This window comes from Hirundo rustica, chromosome 2, assembly GCF_015227805.2.
Source record: "Hirundo rustica isolate bHirRus1 chromosome 2, bHirRus1.pri.v3, whole genome shotgun sequence".
NCBI lineage: Eukaryota > Metazoa > Chordata > Aves > Passeriformes > Hirundinidae > Hirundo > Hirundo rustica.
Window position 1 is genome coordinate 70939057 of NC_053451.1, and position 24211 is coordinate 70963267.

Genomic DNA, 24211 nt, shown 5'->3' on the forward strand with positions numbered 1-24211 from the left:
AAATAAACGAAGCATGCAACCTTGAAAAATAAGAACTCGAAGACTCCGTCTCTTTCACCCGTTTGGCACAGAGCTTTGCAGAGGGCAAAAAGACTCTAAAACCACCTGAATGCCGGGGAACAAACCTGACACCTCCTAATTCTTCTTTCTTTCCAGTCTCCTGCTCTTTTCTAGCCTTGTAACTTTCTTTTTTTCCTTTTCACTGATTACTTTTTTATTTCTCTTCTTTCTCCACTCAACTCCAATAAAGTATTTTCCTCAATTGCTAGAAGGATTGCAATCCCACTGCTAAGGTTTTTTGGGAGCCACATGTGGCAGCCAACAGAGAGCAATTCAGCAAAATTCCTCTCTGCTCTCAGCCTCTTACCAAACGGAAAACACATAAAAACTCTGTTGCATACATAAAACTCTGTGAAAATAATAATAAAAAACCCTGTAATTTATTATAGAAAAGTGTAACATTTTTGACCTTCTAAGTCACTGAAGAATGAAGAATAAAGTCCTCCTCTTGAAGTGGAAAGTGAAAAAGAAATTTAAAAATCAAAACCTAAAACAAAAATTAGATTCAAACAATCAAAAGCTTTTCTTTATTTTTTTTTTAATTATTCAGTTTGAGTCAATCAGTTTTATTGCATTTATTTTACCTAAGGCTCGTTGGCAGGAAGAAGTTACTCAAAGGTGTGTTAGAATGTGCAATCAAATGCCTTTTTTATATTTGTTGTCACTGCACCCTATGGAAAATGTAATAAATTTTGTCTCTTGTTTGGTAGATGCACTTGTAGTCAAGAATCTCTACACAGGTGGTTACTGAAAACCTCTAAAGCCTTATCTTCTCACACCACAATAGTGTGGGACATGATTTAATATATTTTTTGCCATATACCTTGAATATGAGCAAGGGTTGTGATACACTTGAACAAGGGTAATGATAGAAAATTAGTAACTGCAAATGACATAAACTTTTGCAACCTGTTAATTGAATAAAATACACCAATAGATACTGTCTTGAAAACAGAGACTTTCCAAATATTTTGAAGAGTTTACTTTAGACACATTGTATTATCATTGCTTATAACTTAGGAAATTAATGCACACTTAAATTTAGTAAAAAGCACAGAAATTAAATACTTCACTTTAAAGAGGGAAGTAGCAATTTTTTTATTGATATAAAGTAGATTTAACAAATTTAATAGTACATGTGGCAGTGGTTTCACAAGGTTAAACTCAACATACACTTGATTATTTACTGCATAGAGTACAGAGTCAGATAAAGTTGTCAAGGGGACTTTTTGTTGATTCAAGAGATTTAGAAAGGACACAATTTGCTTTTTAAGCTTCTCAGAAGGGAGTTTAGGTGTAGCTGGACCCAAATTTAGTCGAGGGTTTCTGCCTAAAGAAGTATATGTGCACAATAAATTCTTTTTCTTGCTTAGCTTTCAAAGTTTAACATGTTAATCACCAAGAATCTCTTGTTGCAAGGAATTTCTCAGCCTCAAGGACACACCTTCAGAAGTATCCTGACTCAAGGGCAGACCGGGCATGCAGCCTGTGGATGATTGGAGAGCTCAATGGGCTCTGGGCTGTCCACTACTGATGTAGAAAGGTAATTGACTCATATTTGCATACTGATTACAGATGTTACTTTCTTCCACAACTGACTTGAGATGGACATTGATCAGCACTGTGGTTAGCTGGATGTTTTGCTCTAATTAGCCTTTGGCTAGTCTGTTGTTATCTATCTTCCCCAAATCCACTGTCAGTGACCACATACATCCATTAGACAGCCTCTGCTGGTTATCACTTGAGCAGAGTTACAGGAAATAAAGTTCACAAAATTTAAAATTTGCAACAATATTCACAATATTTACCGAATAAAATAATAAAAAATAACACCTTCTCAAGATAAAAGTCACTAATATGAATTATGTATTATTGAAGGTAAATGTGTTAAATGTCTGATTTTTGGTACATTGAGGTCTCTAAACTTTAATGACACATTTAAAATAAATAGTAGAAATAAAGATCCAGGTTTCATGAATACTTCTGACATTGACCTTTCTAAGGGTTTAAGTGGAATGCAAATTTTCCATGAGATTGTAAAAAATATAAATATTAATCTAAATCTATGTTAAGCACTATTTGCTGTTCCTTGTAGAGTACAAGGATTGAAATTTTACTTGCTAAAGTCACTTCCAAAGGTCCAGAAGTGTCCCCTATAAAAATATTTTACTTCTGGAAGTGCTCAAGGTCAGGCTGGGTGTGGCCTTGAGCAACCCCTTCTGGTCAGATGGCATCCCTGCCCAGGTTAAGGGATTTGGAACTAGATGATGTTTAAAATCCCTTTCAATCCAAGCCTTTCTATGATTCTGTGATTCCTTAGCTCGAGTATTTTATAGAGTATTCTCTGTATGTTTTAAAATCTGTCAGGTCAAGTTATTCCAATTTGTCAGAAACTAGCCTCTGACACAAAAGTGTGTTTTTAATTGGGTAGTAGGAACATGACATTGCATAAAGTTGTGGCAGTAGTAGGGAGTATTCAGATTTACATGTGAGAAATATCAGGTGTTTCTTTCTATATATATCTGCATGTATGTCAATTTTGTTAGCTACACTGAAGTAATCTCAATAATAATGATAAAATAAAAAGGAAGCAAAATAATAAGCAAAAGAAAAAAATATTTTTCCCCTATACAATCTTCTCTGTGTAGTGACTTCCCCAACATGCTTTGGGAGAGAAACCAACAGTTGTCAGAAAATACAAGGCCATGAAACAAGGGCTTAGACTTGCAGGGTGATTAACAAATAACCCAGAGGCATTTGTAACCTATTTAGGAGTAAAAATACCTTAACACAGGGTCCTGATGAATTTTATCAGACCATCCAGAGCCCTAACTCAGTCTGTGAATGGCAGGAAGATGCCATCAGAAGAGAACATCATTGTCAAGCCACCCACACATGATGGGGAATTTTCATATTGAACTGGGGAACCAAGCAGGGAGCTGTTCCATCCTGCCTGTGGATAGCTGGGGTCTTTTTGTGGTTTTTGTTTTTTTCTTGTGTTTTTTTTGTTGTTGTTGTTTGTTTAGGGTTTTTTTGTTTATTTGTTTTTGTTTTGTTTTCATTTTTTGAGCTGGCCAGGAGGCTAGGTTTGTCATTCATAGGAGTTACAATAAAATTTGAAGATATACTATGAATATATCAATAAGCTCTGTGCATGAGGCAGTAGCATGGGGGAATTCAGAGAAAAGTTAAAATTCCTGTCCACCCTCCTTTCTTCCTGGCAAAGGTTTTATGGAACATAACATCAGTTCCTTGATACAGGCTCATAGCTCTGCAGTCCTCTTCTGTCTGTTTACCAGTCACTTTTGTGGAAAGACCAGAAGATTATGCACATAATTTCCTCATCCTTCTTTCTCCTTCCTGTGAAAGAAGAAAAATAGGTATTTACAGGCCTCATTATTTTCCAATAAATAAGAGGGCTCAATAATGACTTTAAAAAAAGTAAAAGAAAATAAATTATTTTTTTAAAAGTCTATGTGCTCTAGAAGCTGTCCATTATTCCTATCCTCCTTAACTGCAACAAAAAAAAGCTCAGTTTAAACAGCGTTATATTTGGTCATAATTTCATATTCTTTGTACAGAATAAAGCAAAGGAGGTATTTTGAGGTTTTGCTCCTGGTGTGTGTAACAGTTCTTCCTTTAACATAGGCTTATTTTAAAACTTCCAACTGCTAGAAACATTGCTGCAATTTCCATTGATGTTCCCTTTGAATAGGAAAAGTCAGTAATTTAGCCAACAGCGACATGCTGATTAGATTTGTTGCACACTGATCAATCAAAGTGCTATCTTGATCTCACTGGCCTCCAGACACTGCTTTAGAAAGACCAGCCTTAGGAAAAATATTTTGCTTTTCTTTTTCATTCTTTTCTAAATAAACTCAGCAACTTAGAAAAAATGAAAACCCTTTTCTTAACTCTGTGTTTAATATCACATGAGAATATTGATTAAACATCACAGAAGTAAAGAGAAGGAGAAATACAGACAAATACAAATAAAGTAATGCTTCAACCTAGAAAGATTTATGTACTAGAAATGTAACCAAATATAAAAAAGTCAGAAAGAAGTTGAGCAGGAAGACACAAATATGAGAATAAGCACAAAATGAAAGACAAGAAGAATCGTGGAGAGTAAAATTAATATCTGAAAGAAAAATGGCTAATAAAAGTACAGTATTATGTAATTTCCTTTTCTTAGAGTGTTCTTTAAAGAGAAACTCTGATACAAATATAATATGGACACACAGAATAGGGTACCATAACAGATAAATATCTCCTATTCATAACCAAAAAATTATTAAAGAACGGTGAGCTGACAGAAGAAGAATAGCTAGAACACAAAGTACATTCATGCCAAAACACCAGTTAAAGATCCAAATAAAAATTAGTTCAACACTGTGTTAGCTGGTGAGTTCAGAGGGCTGGGTAATGATTAAAAAAAACCCCAAACAAATGCACAAACAAAACAGAAAATGAAAAAACCCACACCCAAACCACACAACTAAAAAGATTTAAATAAATAATTAGATACCATAGTGCAAGTACGTTCAAGTAAATAGTATGTCTGGTTATTAAATGCGATAACTACTTTTTTGGGAGGGCTGCAAGCTTGGTGTGACACAGGCTTATTAATGATGTGAGAACATGCATGGATATATATCTATAGATAAAGGTGTAGATTTTGATATAAATAGATATAGAAAAAGATCACATAAATTATCTTAAGAAACCTCAAATGGCAAGGAGGCTGCAAATATTACTGTTTGGGGACGAATTTCTGCAGCATAAGATTATCAAGATAGAATGGCATAGAAATTATGAATTTAGTGACCTATACTGCAAATTTCAGAGAAAATCCTTTTGCTGATTTCACCCTATTAGGGAAAAAAAAAAAAATAAACAAAGCAGGCTACAATTAGTAATTTTAACTTTATTATAGAAAATAAGAGTTAAATTTTTTTAGGGGGGGTTGGTGGGTTTTTTTTGTTTGGTTGGTTTTTTTGTTTGTTTTTTTTTTGGTTTTTGTTTTTTTTTTTTTTTTTTGTTTTTGGGGTTTTTTTTTTCAGATCACTGTAGAATGTTAAGGGGAAAGTTAAAATACTTGAAAAATAAAAGAAAAAAAGAAAGATTAAGAGAAGAGCTGGAAACTGTCTTGGCCTTGAGAGAATATGATGTTTCATAAATGTATCATAAAATGAAAGTCAAACTAAGCAAAGGCAATTTACATGAAAACAAATTAAGCAAACAAATTTGTTCTAGCCTATTATTAATATTTATTATTGATATTTAAATATCAGTTTACCTCAAAAAAATGGAAAGCCTGAAATTATATGTATCAAATCTCCTTCTCATGACAACTGGTATAGCTGATCAATGTATATATGGTTACAGCCTTCTCTGCAGCCAAAATAATCTCAATTATTTGGAGTGAGCTGTGCATACAAATAAGTAAGCTTCTAACATCATTATTCCTTCCTTCAAATTTTGGTAAGAAATGGCTTACAAAATATATTGTCTATGAGGGAAGGCATGCATATATCTTCAACTTTTTAGTTTTAAAAGAACATCAATTAAATTGAGATTGCCACCTACTGATCTTTAATTTTAATGAGAGAATATGCATACAACAGACATCATCAGATTTCTTTGCATTCAAAGAGACTGAGTAAGCCAAGCACAGAATGAAATTTAGATCCTGAAAGTAGACTTAAGCTTTGCAGTTGTTAACTGAAAATAATTTTTCAGCCTATTGAAATATTGCTTTGAATGCCCAGACACCCTGCTAAGTTTGCAGGCAGTGTCTGTTTCCTCTGAATTGAAAGCACAGTAGAGAACCTGTCTAGGAAAACAGTGGGGATTCACAGTACTGCTGTGGGGAGGCTGGACATTATCCTCTATTGGGGGTCTATATTCAGAACCTCTTCACTGTGTGAACCAGGTCATTTTTTTCTTGTAAGTACAGCAGTTAGTGCACTTTACCTTAAAAGATAAAGACAGAAAACTCAAAATATAATGAAGGGAAATGATATACTGGAAGTAATTGAAACTTTGTCATTAAATGCAACATCAGAAAGATGAGATGAAACATCAGAAGAAAAAATAAGTATACTGTTTCTGGGTGTGAAGAGGAATCTGACACATACTTGGACGGCATATATAGTTATTGTAGAGATTTGCTATAATTACAAACTCCATGCCACATCCATTAGAGAGAAGTGGAGCTTCAAGAGATATGTCTACTTAGAAGTAACAGCCTATGAATGCGATCATTTAGAGCACAGTTTGCTGGAGGGATGCTTGGATTATAGGCATTTATGATTGTGATATTTTTCAATAAAAATGAAACTGAAACTGGAATACTACCTATAATATAAAGAAAAAAAAAAATCTATTGGGCTTTTTATGTTAAGAAATTAGTTTGTCATCACAGCATTATTAGCAAAATGTCACTAGTGGACACAAAGAGAAAATGGATACTCACATAATCTGACTCCAAGAAGGCTGAAGAAAAAGATTTATTATTTACCAAGACTTCGCTTATATAGATTCTGAACAATGACCAGGGATTGGAGAACAAGGTTACCACCTCTCTATCTTACTGGCCAGGCTAGAAGTCAATCAATTTTCATCATCAGAAAGGAATGTAGAAAACAACAATTGTTTATGGTATGAACATGAGAACTCAGCTACAGAACTGTAAACATCTCACAAAACTCACAGAATGTGACAACAGCAAAGTCGAGGAAAAGTGTTGTGTGTCTTTGTGCATACATAAGAGTACACTAAATTTGTAATTTTTCTTTGACATATTTTTTCCAATATTATTGGTAATATTTCTAATATTGTAGATATAGTTTGAGAATGAGCACCCTTTAATCTATCTTCTGAAGTTACACTACTATGAAGTTTGGGAGTCATAGGTCTAGTGGGCAGCAAAAATTACTGACCCAGCCAAAAATCAGGAGACCAAATCTGAAATGCTTCTTTCTTGTAGAGGAACTTGAGAGATTAGGTAGTTTGTGGAAAATGTTAATAAGAGTCACACTTTAATATTTTAAACCCCATAATCCACTTAAATCTCATGTTTGGGCTGGAAGAAATGGCCCTTAGGCAATATCATCCATATTTAAAGAAATCTAAATTCAGGTGGTAATATTTAAACTATAATATGATGAAGATCAGTGCACTCATGAATAACAGAACCTGGCCCAGAATACATCTTGGTGTCCAGAAGCCTTTTTGCACTTACATTATCCCAGACTTATGGTACCTAGTACTTTATATATATGCTAATACATCCAATTTTATGGTTCTTTTTTTTATTATATATAGATTTTCAGGGTTAAATTTTAGTTAGCTGTGATTAGGTGGTCCGCTCTTTGCTCCTCTCATTCTCTGCCTTTGTCCCTGGACCATAAATTCCTCTTAAAAATAAATAAATAAATATCTCCAAAACAAACCTGGGGTTTAGTAATTCAAACATTGACCCATGCAGGAGTATAGGGAAAAGAGTGCATGAGCAGTCATCTGTTGTTCATATCTGGAAAGTGATTCTTTTTGTCTTCAACAGTCAAAACAGAGAAGGTACTGCCTACCCATTACTGCCCATTTTAAAGGAATAGAAATCAACATACTTGAAAACCTGTTGCAGCAGAACTCATGTTAGAGATAAAAATGAGCCAAGACACACACTCTTGTTCATCAGTGTGAAAAGGTCCCCATCTATTCTTCCTCACACCTCAGCCATCCTGATTCCAACTCCAGCAAGTTCCCACTGTAGGCTTCCCTTGCAGACTCTGACTGCAGGCTCTGATTGCAGATCCAGACTGACCTCACAGCAGACCACTTACAGCAGCACTTCTCTCTCCTATTTGGTCACTCTTCATTTGGTCAATCCTCCACCTGGATACTTCTCTCTGGATCGCTCTTTCCCTGACCAGCTAACCCACCCTTTTATACATTCATCCTTGTTGGATAACTGTGACTTATTAAGGGCAAAGTTGTTTCTGGTAATTAACACAGCTGTGATTTATCAGGGGCGAGGATGCCTGTAATCCATTCATCTACAAGATGCCTGTAATCCATTCATCTACAAAAACCAAGTGTTTAACCGGTAATGATCAGAAATATTGGAGTAGAAAAATGATAACTCATCTTCCTTTAAAGGAATCAAAACAACATAACAAAATATTTTCAGCAGATATTGCAGCAATCTGAAAAACAACCTGCAAGAGTATGTTAAGTAGTTAATAATATGTTAATAGTATTCTTTCAGAACTAATGATACCAGTGAACAAAACAAATCATCACAACAGCAAAATGTCACCAAGCGTTCCAAAACTTGACATGAAAAAGCCTTTCTTGAAGCCTTTCAGCATAATAAACTTCTTGGGATATACTCCCAGAGAGCTTCCTACATGCAAAAAGAAAACTTTGCTTCCAGCAAATTAGTATCATCCTAGTACATTCATGAACAGTTCAAAAGACAGACTTACAAATTAAGCACTGACTTTGAGATGTGGAAGAGCAAAAAGCAGGAAGTAACAAGGGAGTTTCTTGACCTTTAGTTGTTTTATTTTTCAGCTATCACAAGAGAAAAAATAAACTAAATAATCAGGAAAACTCAGCAAGCTTCTTACATCTGGAGAAATCCAACAACAGCATTCAAGCTAATTAAAATATAAAAAATAATCACAGTGAGTATGGTGTATGAGTTGGAAATATGTGTGAGTGATACTGTTACCCATGACAAGTAGCATAAAGCACACACTCTCTAATATAGATTGGACACATCATATACTGCAAGATATATCAAATGCAACCCCTAGCTTTTTCCACATCTTGTTATAATTTCTATAGTCATGTAGGGGAGCACATAATGTAGGACTTGAAGGAAGACCTTGTATCATGCCCAGATTTTTTCTGTCATGTTGATAACATGATTATTAGATAACTGCATTTAAAATAGAGGAATTTTTGCCTCCACTAATTTTTCAAGGTTGTTCAAAAAATTCAATTCTACATCAGTTCTTTTATTCTCACCTAAATTTTTATTTATGGTCTATTCATGCTCATTTCCTTCCAAGGCAATATTCTTTTAAAGGTAAAATAGCTCATCACCCCTTAAAGCAGTTACCTCTCTTCTCCTCCTTTTCTTTCAGGCAATACATTTAATAAAAATCCATGTTTTCTACACTAGTGTTCCATTCAGTTTGGCTTTATAAAAGACAGGTCTCTACTTTAAAACCTTGCCTAGTGTAATGGTTTTTACTTCCACAACTGGGCAGAAACACCAATAAATGAAGTGGTTTCTTGTTTGTCAAATTCTGGTTGCCAAATTTAGTATAGTGGTCTTAGTGTTTATTCTCTTTTTGTGGGAGAAAAATTAGGAGAAAAAACAAAGCAGCCTCAAGCTTAAAAAGAAACAAATAGTTTTATTAACACATACTAAAGAAATGGAAAAAGAAAGTTGGGGGAAAAAAAACTAAACCAAACCAGAATGAAACTCCAAAAACACTCTTACCTCGCCCTACAAACTCTTAACTTTCTTACAAAACAGCATAAAGAGACAAAATCTGTGATTTTCAGTCAGTTTCACCATTTGAAAATAGTCTTTCATCAACTCTTTAAGAGAGGAGTCTCTCGTAGAGTCACAGATCCTACTGACAACTTAGAACAGTTCTCTTGTGGGTTTTTAACTCTCAAAAACAACCGCCTGGGGGAAACCTGCCTTTGTGACCCTTCCCATTAGCAGTTTCCCAAGCTGCTTATGGGTCATGGGTCTTAGACTTTTGCATACTGGGGTGTCACCGTTTAAAGATGAATAACTAAAGACAAATGATTCTTCATCTCAAGGAACAGAGGTATTCTTTCACTTCTTCACTAGCACAGAGGGCTTCTCATCTCTATCTCTGTTCAAGGATCTTATGGGATTAATATCACTTAGTCCATCACAAACACCTTTGCTCAAATCCACACACAAATCTAAACAATCATCTCCCCAAATGCTTATCTTTCCCATGATTTCAAGGGATAATCTATATATTAAGTTCATTTCCATGGCTCAGTAAGGATGGAATGACAAACTCCTCAACCCCCTGTCCCAACAGTCTTTTCACTCTTGCTCCACTGACTTCATACTGTTTCTTCTCTATGTTCACTCTGTCCCCTTCTTTTCTCTCTCAGGGAGGGGTTGTAGCTTTGAAGTTTCATGTTGCCAGGAAAGGGTTGAATCTGCCCAGGGTGTTTTTCTCTCTCACTGAAGCTCATGATGTTAAGATTTTCAAGGCTGTGCTGGTGAGGGGGAGGCAGGGAGAATCACACAGAATATCAGAGGACCGGGGCAGTCCGGAATAAAAAACCAGGCAGGATCATAAATGCCTTTTTTGCCCACCCCTCAGTGTAAATTGGGGTGGCATTGGCCTAAATGGGGCCCATAGCTCTTATCAGGGGCCCAGCAGAGATCCCTCCCTGCTCTGGGGAAGTTTGGAGAAAGTAGCTGCTGTAAAGCAACAACCTCTCCACCTCCCCCACACCCCAGCTGGGAGCTGGTGGAATCCGGCCAGGCCTCAGGGCCAGCTCCCCCCCAAAATAGTGGGGGGGAAGCAACAGGCCCAACTTGATGCTACCTGTTGAGCCAACCAGGAGGAAAAGGGCTGACCTGCAGGAAATCAGGGTTTTTATATATGAGTACTACCCAAAGTTGCAATTGACATTCTCAGTGGTCAAAACAGATGCCAGTATCCCAACTAACCTTCTGATACGTCCCTGTCCTTTCTAAAGCAATTCCCAGGACCTGAGAGGGAAAAAACCCTTGACATTCCTCCATAACTAAAAACCAAAATGTGCCAACCCATGACACCTAGAGAGCAGGATTTACCCACTTCTGCCTTTTTTACACTGTGCAGAGGAATTGTGGCTATTTTGCCATCATTCTCGATTAACAGGAATTTGATACTTAATTACCACACCTCAATTCTTAAAATATTTTGAAACAGGTATCTTGTTTCTCTATTGAGAATGAGCTCCTTTCTTGAAGTATTGACAGATTAAGATTCCTAAAAAAAAAAAAAAAAGGCACAAACTCCTGGAATATATATAATACATAAAATGAGGACATAGTCCTATCAATGGATGGCGGGGCAGACAAATCTTTAGCTAAAATTGGGATCGTAGTCTCTACTTACTTAGTTATAAGTCTGTATTTTTAAATAAGATTTGACCTGCTATAGCTGAAAGAGAAAAGTTAGAAATCTTTATGAGAACAAGCTCTGCACACACGTCTGTATTCAATAGTCAGCTCTCCAATTGCACTAAACAGAAATAGTTGATAGACTGTTCAGGCATGAAGGAAAAAGCTGCCTGCCTGCAACAAAATCCTAATTCATTTGAAATTGCTTTGGTGTGGAATCAGTTTCCATACTGGATGGCAAATTCCAGATAAGAGGCTGATGCAGATTGTGAACAACATTCATTCAGGTATATTAATTGCACGTCCTACAGTGTCTCATCAAAGTAAGACTTTATTATTCTCAGGCAAATTCCTTAGCTACAAAATATAATGAATAGTTACAGTGTATTAAACACTGTTGGTCATGAAGGAGTGGGATAAAGTGCATTGCAGATAATAGTATCTTTTTCAGGAAAGAGTCAAACAATTTCCACTCCTAACATCATGTTTTGAGATAGTGAAAAATGAAAATATATTAGTCCATAACAGCAATTAAAATTCTCTATAAAAGAAAAGCTTTTTTCCCTGAGGTAATAAATAAATAAATAAATAAATTTGTGCTACATTATCGTAAGTTTCCATTAAATTTTCTTACATGTTTGTCAGAAAGGTTCAAATTAACATATAAACCTGATTAATTTGTAATTCATGCAAGTTTACCTAAACAATTCTTTAACATTGGACTTCTCCTGATTTCAGTGTAGAGTAAATCAATCCCCTTTTCCCTATTCTACAATAAATGCATTATATATTTAAGTAAATTAGAATCTGTATGACAGCAAATATTTGGTGGGAGAATAAAAATATATTTTGCTTTCGAGGACTGACTAGGAAAGTGATGAATTTGTTTACATAATGATCTAACAAACCTAGTTGCTAACAGAAAAAAAAAAAAAAGGAGGTTTTATTATGAGGCATTATAGTTGCATATAGATTAGTATTTCAATAAAGATTTTTTTTCTTTATCATATTTCAAATTACTGTGTTTTGCACTGCCATTCATGACTTAAGGAGTGCTACATATGTAGCTATATTAATTAAATAGTGCATGTTCACTACCTCTTTTTATGAGAAGTTATTCTTTCGTATACCAGGAAAATTATTTCATTAAGTTTAAAGTTTTCATAAATGAGACATTAAATATTTTATGATCCAACCACAACTGCAAAATGTGTTTACTCTTATTTGGAAAGTTAAGTTCTTAAAGTTGTAACATGATTTTCAGACACTTATATTTTCACGGTTAAAGCTTCATAAAGGGCAGAAATATGAATTAAGGTTCCTCCACTACTGAAAAAAAAATAAGATCTGATGAGCTAGTAGAGTCTTTTTTTGCATAGAAAAACAACTTCATATTGAGATTTCCCTTTTTTTAGCAGTTATTTTTATTAGTTAATTGATTAAAGAACCCATATTGTTTCCTCAGCTACCTCTTTAAATGTTTAAAACACATAGTAGTTGGCTTTTCTTCTTTCTTAGCATTTCTTGATTGAAACTAAATAGCTTATATTCATCATTGCAGCTTCTGAAGAAATCAATATTTCTCCCTTTTTTTTTTTTTTTTTTTTTTACTAAAGAAGTACTTGAATTATTAGAATTATTTTGTTGTATTTTTCTAGTTATAACTTTTTTCAGAAATAAAAGGAAAGGAAAAAAGTATGTACATGATCAAAAGAACTTGAAAGCTTTTCAGTGTTTGTAGTTTGATCTTATAAGTTGTACCAGATTTGTCTTTTGCCTTACCCTTGTGAGTAATCTCATTGAACTCTGGGACTTTTCTCATGATAAAGCATTTTCAGAACTGGCCCTGAGACAGAGCAGGGAATTAAAGATTCATAGAATTGTTCATAGAGGAAGTCATAATGTATTTTCATTGTATCTGTGTGGTAAGTCACTTTGCTGACTGTGTTCTTGGCATTACAACTTTTATTATGCACTTTTTTCTTTTTTATCCCCATAGTTGAGATCAGTTATCTGACTTTATGTGGGAGTAAAAAAATTTTCTTATAATTTTGAAGTTAAAAAAAGATAATATCTAACAAAAATTTTATATGCTTTTGGAAACTTATCTCTCCTCACAGACACATAGAAAGAGTCACTATCTAGACTTGAGTAACTCACAAGTCCAGCATTTGATATGAAGAATTTCTCTGCTGTGTAGTTATAAAAAACCCTTATCTATTGTCATTTCACAGAGTAGTAGCAATTTTTTGTTGCTCTTGTTGTAGAGAAGAAGCCCACAAATCTCTTTAATATAACTTCCTCAGTCTCATCAAGCAGCATGGGAGCCCTGTTAGTCTTGGAAACCTGACAGCCTAGATGAGTATTCCTGCTGTTTTATGATTGGCATGTATTCTCATTTGGCATCAATCAAAGATTGGAGTGTTGCTTGAACTCCTTTCATATATGGTACTGCATCTTTCAAATAGTTTTAAACTACATTCCTCTGCCCTACACAACTAGAGTTTAACTGACATTTAATTTAACATGAAAGGAAAAATATTTCATTAACTCCTACTCAAAACCCTTCAGTTTGAGTTTCTTAATTTCCTAGTCTGACAGTATACAGACTTTTTTAAGGGAGGCATTTGTAAGGAACAGGTTATCTGTCTTAGCTGTCAATTATGAAGATGAGATTCCATTGAGAAAAATCCTGTTTAATTCAGTTCTCTGAAAAAATTTGCCAAGTTTTGACATTTTTACAACTCTTCAGAACAGAGTTTCTCTGTAGTACAGTGCATTCTAAAAGACCAGTGACTTTAAAAGCAATGGAGAAGTTTTAGGTCCAGACTCAAAATGGTATTCAACTGTTTAAGGAGTTGAACGCATAACTGCTGTTATTCTGAATGGGAAAAAAATCCATCTAAGCATAATATATGAACAAGAGATACTTGGGTTTACAAAGGTTCTTAACAAGGTTGTCACACAGAGCTTTGAAGGAAGTTAAGATAGCATGGGATAAAAGAACAAGTACTTGGATAAATAATTAGTTATGAGACAGGTAACATGACAGGAGTAAATTATTAGCTTTTGCAATGGAGCATTACCCCTGACAGAATTCTGTGTGGTCTTTGCAATGACCTGTGCTGTTTAACGTATTGACAAGAGATGTGAAAAAATAAATCAAAAACACACTTGTGGAAGAACTGTAGAAGGACACTGTAAGACTGAGTGACCAGGAAGAAAAATTGCCAAAGAAATTCAGAGTAAATAAAAGTATATATCTGCTAAAAGACAGTCCAAATTTCACAAATAAAATTATGGACATTGACCTGGTGGCTACCACATAGGAACAGTAAAATGGGATTATGACATATAGTCTATGAAAATGTCTTCTTTTAGAAGAAGTTGAAAAACTTACAAACAAACAAACAAATATAAGTAAAAGAATAAAACCAAATTCTAAAAATGAGAAATAAAAACAGTATTCTCCTGAAAAAATCCATGCTTTGTCCACCATACAGTGTGCTGGTTTGTTTGATTGAGCTTTGAGTTTCATTTTGGTTTAGTTTTGGGGTTTTTTTGGTGAGGTTGTCCTGCTGCAAAGTGATGAGATACATTTCATATGATTAATAACTGAGCAGGCTGAAGGTCTTCCGTTTTAAAAAGAGCTATGTTGAAATGGATATCATAGACATCTGTCAAATAGTGAGTGACATGAACAGAATGGACAGCGATCAACTGTTCACAGTTACACAGTCAAAAAATAAGGACCTCAAATTTAAGGAGGAGGAGAAAAATTTGGACTAAACAGAAGGCTATACCTACACAGAAACAGCTGAAGGAATGTCTTGGTTGTCATCCAGTTACAGAATTGGATGCAAAATTTTGCTCAATTTCAAAAGGGGAAAATAGAAAAGTTTTTATAAGAAAGAACAGTTAAGAGCAATTGAATAGACCTCATATATTAGAAATTCTCAGAGCTAAAGACATGAAAACACCCAAGAAGCACTTACAAACAATGTGTTTGCTTCCTGTTGTAGTAACTTCTAGAGAAAAAAATCTTGACTCAGTTGACCCTTTGTCCTGAAGCAATAAACCATTTTATTATTTTGCAGATAATATAAAAAGTTTTAAAACATGGCAGCTCTGGTTACAGTGCAGCTCCAAAGTTAATCTCTATAAACACCTAAATATGTGCTACCAGACATGCCAAGACCTGCTTCTAGGATGACAGTGACAGAGTTAGGAGATGGTTAACTGAGCAGACTGTGAAACTTTTCTTCGAGAAAGGACTTGAAGAAATATTATTAGCAAGGTTTTTTGACATGAGTATGAGAAAAAAAGAAATCTTTATTTACCTCTGCTGATTTTCCCCCCCTTTAGATGAAGAATACCCACTGGGTTAAGGGAAAGAAAAAATGTAACAACAAACAAACAAACAAATAAATAAATAAATACTTATTATAGAGACAGAGGGTCACCTTAAAAGATCTAGTTATTTGACATAAAATGTATAAACTAATATCAGTTTAAAGACAAGATCACAATTTTTCCCTTTTTGGAAATAGCTCCTTAGGTCCCTTATGAGAAAACTTCCCTACACAGAGAGAGCTTAAGAAGGCAAATAAAAGATTTTTTTCAATCAGTTTGGAAAAGTAGTTTCTCCTGGGATGTGTCAGAAAACATAATGATGGGTATTCCATTTTGTTATTCCTTTAATTTCCAATGGATGCAATATGAGTATATATTAGTCTAAGTATTTCTCATATTTTGATTTTATTTTTGATCATTTTTCTTTTTAGTATTCCAAAGGGTAGAGAGGGTAACATATCATCAGTTTGCTTGCCTTTTTTTTTTTTTTTTTAATGAAATACTTCTACCGAAGCAAATTAAACCAAGGTTGAATTTTGTTTGCCAAGGCAACATAGTTTTAAAATAACTGTAGGATACTTTCATTTGGCTTTCACGGGTGCAATAACAGTTTAAACGAAGTTACCATTTAAACTCTCTGCAGCAGGTGATTGAAAGATTAAATGTGCATTTCAGTGAAAGCTGGCTGAAGAATATTCCCTTGTCCCTCAGTAATAAAATTAATATATACAATAAAGAAAAAATAACATAGCTCTTGTGTAGGATACACATGTAAATTTATTGCAAATGTAATAAATTGTATTTTAAAATAATATTTTTAATTGCAGATTAACTGCTTAGTACTTTTTTCTTCAAATATGCTTTTAATGTAGAACTTTTCCTTCACATTCTTGGGATACTGGGCATTTAATAGAAGATATATAATTCTGAGAGACACAGACTGTTACTTTAAAAGATTAAAAAAAAAAAAAAAAAAAAAAAAAAGTGTTAAATTTACTTCCAGAAGTTTAATGCGAACTATGCTATTAAATTAGATGTATTCTGCTATCAGCATTACCTCATTTCAACACCTAGAAGTCACAAAAGTAGGTTTTCTAATTCAGGTGCTTGCTGCTTCTGATAGTTGTGGTGCAAGCTGAGCAGTGTACCAGGCACTCTAGTAGAATACCTAGAGCTTCCACTGCCATGCATAGCAACAACAAAGAACTCCAGCCAGAACTTCCTATTTAATGACAATTGGACTAATTAATTGATAGATTCAGCAACATAAGGCCTGATGTTAGAAAATTCTATTCATGCACAAGAGTAAGCATGAATCATACAGGCTTTATCCTTTATTGGAAGAAAAGTATTCAAGCATCTGTTTCATTGCTACCAGAGACCGATGATTAAAATGAATAACCATTATAAAAGAAATAAATAACAGGCTTTGTGAATCATTATGCTTTAAAGCCATTGAAACAATGGAGTTTTAGTCTAATGAGCATTTAATCATTTTCATATCCGTGAACTAGATAGATCTATCAGTATTCCACTTATTTTCCTTCTGCTCCAACTACTTTTCCCATTACCTGCACCTATCCTAGGAGAATACCTCTATGTCACCCTCAAAATTGCTTCCTTTCTTACCTTTTGTTTTGTTTTCTATTCTTAACAAAATATCTCTTTAGCTTTACCCTAACCATATGCTGGACAAGGTAGGCTAAAGTTCTTGAATAAAACCTGAAATGATTTGTAGTTAGCTTGAACATATTCTTCACCACTGGAGCTTAAGAACCTAATGTATGTCTTCTCTTGCTTTAACTTCCAAGCTGATGGTAGTAGGGAAGAGCATCTGAACCAGAATTTAGTAGTAGGTAAATTTTCTTACAAGCTTAAATTCTGCCTGTGGGTATTGTCTTTAAGGACCTTTCCAACACAAGCCACTCTATGATTCCATGATTATGAAAAAACAAAAAAACAAAAAAACAACCAAATAAAAAAACCCACCAGTCAATTAACTAAAAGCAGACAACAAAAAATCCTCAAAAACTAACAAAAAAATGCATCATGAAACTAACAGCCCTGATGTCATAGTAAACTACACATTTAGTAGTAATTAATTAGTAGTAAACATCACAAACTCTGCTAGTTTATCATTTTACAATATACATCTCTCAACATACCAGTATTCATCAGCCACCTCCTAAATCATCAAATGTCTATTGAAACTCTAAAATATGTAGATGTTCAAAATATTTTAAAATAATTTCTAACAGGGAGCTAAACTTTGTATCAGCCTACAGCTATGCAAAATGAATAAACATAAATTTCAGCACTGAATTCCCGTTAGTAAGGTCACACTGAGAAATTTTCAGGTATTGTCCTCTCTCTTACCATGCCTCTAGTCACTGCCCTGACTGTTGTTAGACTAATCATAAAACCTTTCAGTACAGATGAAACCATGATGGGTGAGGGCATTATGAGACAGTGGCAACTGTCAGCATTTTTAGAATCCCTGATGGGGTTTTCGAAGAAATTTCAAATGATTAGCAACATTCATAAGACTTTTTTTCACTCTGTATCTACAGTTTCCCCTGTTTAAACACAGAGCCCAAACTGCAACTGCAGCTCCTAACCAGAAAGATAAAATATGTCTGTTCCAAAATGTTGATATCTATATCTGAGCTAGTTGTCTATACTGCTTTTGAAGCTAATGAAGAGAAACAGGATCAGCAAATCCTAAGGGAGTTGCCTTAGGCATACCACATGAAGAACGTTCTAGAAGTGTCACTTCAAGTGCAATGACAGTAAAACAAGCCAAGGGTAATTAAAACAGTTGTGGATATTTGTACCTTTATCTTTGCTGCAGGTGTTAAGGACTAGCTTGTCCCTGGAAGCCCCAGTCCACCTCATTTTGACCTACGCTCTGTACTTCAAGGAAGTTCTGAGTTCCATTCAAAGTGACAGTAGTGTTTTCTGGAAAGCAGTACCTGTTCTTATTTTGCTCCCTAAGGTTTAAGGAGATTTAAGGAGTCCATAATTCCCATATTTCAGCGACCTGTTTTACCCAATGGACTATCAAAATCTCTAGAATGGTGCCATTAAATCTGTCATTGAACTATCCACAGGAATTAATCCAGGTTTTAATGGGACAAAAGAGAAATAAGCCACATGGAACATTACTGTGTAAAAATTTTCCTAAGGGAATACTGGAATATCAATTACAGGCGTACCCTCAGTGTCGGTATTATGGTAATCTACTTTTTATCAGGTTACTTATGCATCTTGCATTTAGTCTTATTTGCAAAAATGCCTTAAAGGTAATGGGGAAAAAGACAAAATATAGATTACTTCTCTTCCACACAATTTTTGAAGGAGTTCATAAGAATATATTTTAAAAGCATCTCAAGGCTTTCTGAACATGTTATTAAGAATAAAAGACAGTCTGAAATTTAATGAGTGCCTTGCTAATTGTCATTGACTTGAGAAACGTTTTTTCAACTTTAAACCACTTGTTTTAAAAATATTGCATGTAAATATAAATATATATTAGCATGTATGTGCACACTGGTATGCACACACAATCCTGAAAAATATTTTAATTTGTAAAGAAACAGTAAATTAAACTGTCACACTTAAGAAGTATTATAGACACAGTGTAAAACCCATACAAGCAAAAATTTGATTCCCAATGCCTTCTAAGATTTTTATGTTCTATCAGATAACTTGCCCTCCTTTTGATATGTTCCTGTGCAACAAATAAATAATTTTAGTTTTTTTCATTTAATTTTCAAGGAGCTCTAAAAGTATGGAAAATATTGGGCACTTGATGAAGAAGTGCTGGTTCACAGATTGCCACATGGTCTAATACCAGAGCCTCACTGGAGCTCTATAAATTACCTTATAAATTATCTGCATTTTTGTGTTAGTGAATATTTAGGGAACTTCTTATGAATTTTCAGCACTTTAGAATTCCAATATAAAAAAGAAAAAAAATCACCAAATCAAAACAAATCCCAAACCCAACCCAAAAAACCAAAAACCTCCCCTCAAAATTACAGAAGTCTTCCCTGTACCTACATGATGTATACCTTCTAATGTTTATTTTTAAAATTAATTTATTAGGCCTTATCAATCTGAACAGAAGACATTAGAGTGTTACTTCACAAATGTAATTGTTTCAGTCCTAATAGCTCCAAACATCTTTTTCCACTAGCATTTAAATCCAGTGTTAAAATAGTACCGACATTAGAAACATTTTATTGGATTTTTCTCTGGACTGCAATAATAGTGTTTCAATTTTCATTGTCTATGAAATTTTCTATCTCTCTTTTAGTATTTTTATCCCTTCTCTTTGTTTCTCACACATGCTCTAACAAAAGCACTTTTCACCTGAGTTTTCCCACCTGTGTTACATATTTCCTAATACATTTATGCTTTTATTCTGGAGTGGTAACATACTTGGGAAATTCATATTTTTATTAATATATAATGGCTCTTTTCACTATCCAGTTTCATAGAAGACTAATGCTGTAACCATATGCCAAATCAAAAGATCAATCCAAACAAATGCAGGAGTTTGTAAGGAGGTCCATTCTTAAAAGAAACTAAATATTCAAAATCATAACTAACACAGAAAATATATACATGCATGAGTACATATTTATCATTAACCATTTTTTGTTACAGAAATATCACATTTAATCTAATGCATATTGTCCTGATTACATTTCAATTTACACTAACATAATTAGATTTTTAAAATCTAAAACAGGAGAAAAAAATTAACTTCGATTCAAATTACTCAGACAGTTTGGTAAAAAAAAAAAAAAAAAAAAAAAAAAAAAAAAAAAAAAAAAAAAAAAAAAAAACAGAAATAAAATGTGCTCTAGTTAAGCATTTCATTGTGAAATTCTCCCACCTCCTGCCCCTAAATTATAATCATAGATGACATGTCCTTGTTCAATCTGCATTAGAGGTAATTTTCTTCATATTACTGGTATAGTGATATGGGTTTGAATTCAGTATCAGGATGATGTTGATAACACAACAATATTTTAGCTGCTGCTGAGTAGTGCCTACTATAAGTCAGGGAATTTCAGGTTCTCATGCTCTGCATACTCTTGAGCAAGTGCACAAGAAGCCAAGAGGGAGCACAGCCAGGACACCTGACCAACACTGGCCAATGGGATATTCCATAGCATATATATATAGATATATATGTGTGTGTGTGTGTGTGTGTGTGTGTGTGTGTGTGTGTATATATATATATGTGAACTAGGGAAGCTGGCTGGGAGGGGAATTTTCTCAGGGTCAGGCTGGACATCAGTCAGCAGGTAGTGAGTAATTGTATATCACTTGTCTTTTTTGAGTGATTTATTTATCTCTCTTTTTATTGTCTCATTTATCACTGCCATTTTGTTGGTATTATTATAATTATCCTTTTTTCTTAGAATTTTATTTATATTTTATTTCTATTATTAAGCTGTTTTATGTCAAGCCAAAAATTATACTTTCTTCCTCATATGTGGTAGTTCTTTAGAGAGACCCAGACGACTGCCGATGGCAAAAGGAAAGAGCCTGCTCTTTGTCCAGGGGGGTGAATTATTGCTTTATTTGGTCCAGAGCTATTTTAGTTCCTTTCCCGTCCTCGCTGGTGCCAGAGAGAGTAAGGCCCTGCGCATCCTGGGGCTTTTTCCTCCGGGGGAAGGTCCTAGAGGCGGGGACAAGCCACTACCCAATCAGGGATAAGGTGGGAGTGGAACAGAGTTGGGTTACATTCCAGTGTGGGGGATGGGCACAGCCGAGCAGAGACAAACCACATGATACAGTTAAAGGGGAACAGGGGAAGAAAACATTACAAATCCAAAGAAACACAATATAAACCAAATATATGCATTACAACATTTCCCCTTTTCTTATTAAATTGAGAAGGAGGAAGGCTCAGTCCATGGGATATGCTCAGAGTTCGGACCTTGAGGACCGTTTAAGTTGCAGAAGTAAAAAAAATGACATCTAGTGCAGATAAACTGTTCAGAAAAACACTGTTAAGGAATAATGATAATTAGAAGGAAAAGGTTTGGCGCTTTCTCCTCCTCCAGGCAGTGCTGGCCACTTGTGGGCCCTCTGCAGGGGGTGTTGCAGTTTTAGGGATGAAAGGTTTCACCCACTTGGCTGGCACCCACTTGAGACCTGAGGGAGTGGACACACAGGCATACCCATGACCCCAGGTGATCAGATCATGAGGACCCTCTATTTCCCTGGTTGCTGGATCCTTTACCATTACCTGTGGCTTTGGTCTCAGCTGCAGTTGGCAGTGCTCTCTGAAATGGTGCACAATTGGTGGGTTAAGATTTTCAAACGTACAATTTTAAAAATTCAGAGTGAACAAGGCCTTGGACTGTCCGGTTGTGTCCCCGCTCCGGGTGGGAGCTGACCTCCAGCTAGCTCGGGTCAACACAGACACAAAGTTTCCAGTTCGTTTCGGCTTCTCGGCTTGGCAGCTGGACCCAAAGGTGACAGTCAACAGCAGCAGAAGAGAAAAGGCTGGCTCTCAGCTTAGCAGGTTAAAGGATGTTTATTAGCAGAGATCTCCAAGCTCCGAGGCGAGCGGCTCGGAGCTTCCAGGCTGAGAACCCCGCGGCTGAGAGAGTTTCCAGGCTGAGAACCTGGCGGCTGAGAGAGTTTGCTCCTCCCTCCCACCCCCTATAAGCGGGGGAGGGTCCCAGGGAGGATACAAAAAAGACCACAAATCAGGGGTTTCAGGGGGTAACAAGGTGTGCCCACCCCCAAGCTTCAGACCACTAAAATCCAGAGCTAAAGGAATTTCCCCCAGGCTACCTATCACCTGAAGCCCTCTGCCGGAGATTTCACAATCTGGGAGGGACCCCGGGAGTGATAGGCAAGCTGCCCCAGAGAGGGGGGTTGGGGCAGAGGGGATGTTACATGTCATGTGAAGTATGGGATGATTGACACAAAACACCTTATTATACAGACAACACAAAAGGGATACAGAATTGGGGATACAGTGAAACGAACCATAACATAAACTTCTTAAAAAAATCTAATAAAACAGTTCTGCACCACCACATTGGACAACTGGATTTGAGGAGTTCCTAATTTTAGAGACTGATGTTGTTGGCTGAGGACCCTTTTGAGATTTTGGTGGGTCCTTTCCATGATGGCCTGACCTGTCGGGGAGTAGGGGATGCCGGTTTTGTGCTCTACTCCCCATTGCTGCAGGAAGCTTCTGAACTCCTGGATGTGTACGTGGGTCCATTATCAGTTTTTATTGATTTGGGGATGCCCAGGAAGGAGAAAGCCTGTATTATGTGTTTCATGGCATTACTAAACTTCTCCCCTGTGTGGGCAGAGGCATAGACAGCTCCAGAAAAAGTGTCTACAGATACACGGACATACCTTCGCGTACCAAAGGACATGATGTGTGTCACTTCCATCTGCCATACCTTGCAGCTTTTAAATCCCCTGGGGTCTGCTCCTGCACTCAGGGCTGGGAGTATGTGTTGCTGGCACAAGGGATACATTCACACAATTGCCCGAGCCTGTTCCTGAGTTAGGTGGAACTGGCGGACTAGGCCTGGTGCATTCTGGTGAAAAAGCTGATGGCTGATTTTGGCTTGTCCAAAGATGTCTGGGAGTGGGGCCATCTCCACAGGCGCAGCAAGAGCATCAGCCCTCCTGTTGCCTTCGGCTATGAATCCTGGTAAATCGGTGTGTGATCGGATGTGCATCACATAAAATTGTTGCTCTTGGTGGGAGATCAGATTTACTAGTTTTGAGAGCACGTTGAAGAGTGCGGAATTGGAAACCTCACTCAGTACAGCTTGTTCAGCTCTGGATACTACACCTGCTACACAGGCCAAATCTGTGACCAAATTGAATGCTTCAGGAAACCTTTCAAAAGCTCTAACAACTGCAGCCAACTCAGCTACCCGAGGTGATCCTTCCACCTCGACAATATCATTTTCCCACTGCTGAGTTTGAGGATCTTTTCACGTTATTACTGACTTATGAGTCTCGATGCATCTGTAAAAACGGTTAGAGCTTTTAAGGGCATCCTGGCCCAAACAATTTTTAATGACAATTGGGTTACATTCCAATGTGGGGGATGGGCGTTCTCTAGAGAATTTGTTCTCTAAATAATTTGTGAGCAGGCCGATGAATTGAAATTTGACCTGTGTAGCTATCCAGAGCAAACTGCAAAGCTTCATTTTCATGAATCACGTGCTCCAACATTGCTTTTGTGATTTGGCCCGAGTTTATCTCAATTGGGATCTGAATACACTCAAAATCACATCCTGCCAAATCCCTGATCCGGGTCCTGGCTTTCCGGATCAGTTCTGCTACCAGTTCCTGTGGCCTGGTCATTCTTTTGGACCAGTGGTGACTGAGGAAAACCCACTCTATGATTAAGAGGGGATCCCTACAGTCTTTGTCCTTTTTTGATTTTTCCACCCTTTCCCACTGAAAAATCATCCCATGTAAGTGTGGCAATTTGCCTAAAATGATGAATTTAAATGGCAAGTCTGATTTGCATCTGTTGGCCCGTCTGGTGGCCATACAGTCCTGTACCTTTTCTAGGGCTGATCTTGCCTCTTGGGTGAGGGT

At 36.0% G+C, this 24211-nt stretch overlaps 1 long non-coding RNA gene across 1 annotated transcript; it reads right to left on the bottom strand.

Annotated features, from left to right (window-relative positions):
- Window positions 1-1239: 1239 nt before the first annotated feature.
- LOC120749123 (uncharacterized) lies at window positions 1240-7968 on the bottom strand. The gene is made up of 2 exons (XR_005699540.2): window positions 7692-7968; window positions 1240-3420 (listed from the first exon to the last, which is right to left on the bottom strand). It is a non-coding gene; the product is annotated as an uncharacterized LOC120749123 (long non-coding RNA).
- Window positions 7969-24211: the final 16243 nt, after the last annotated feature.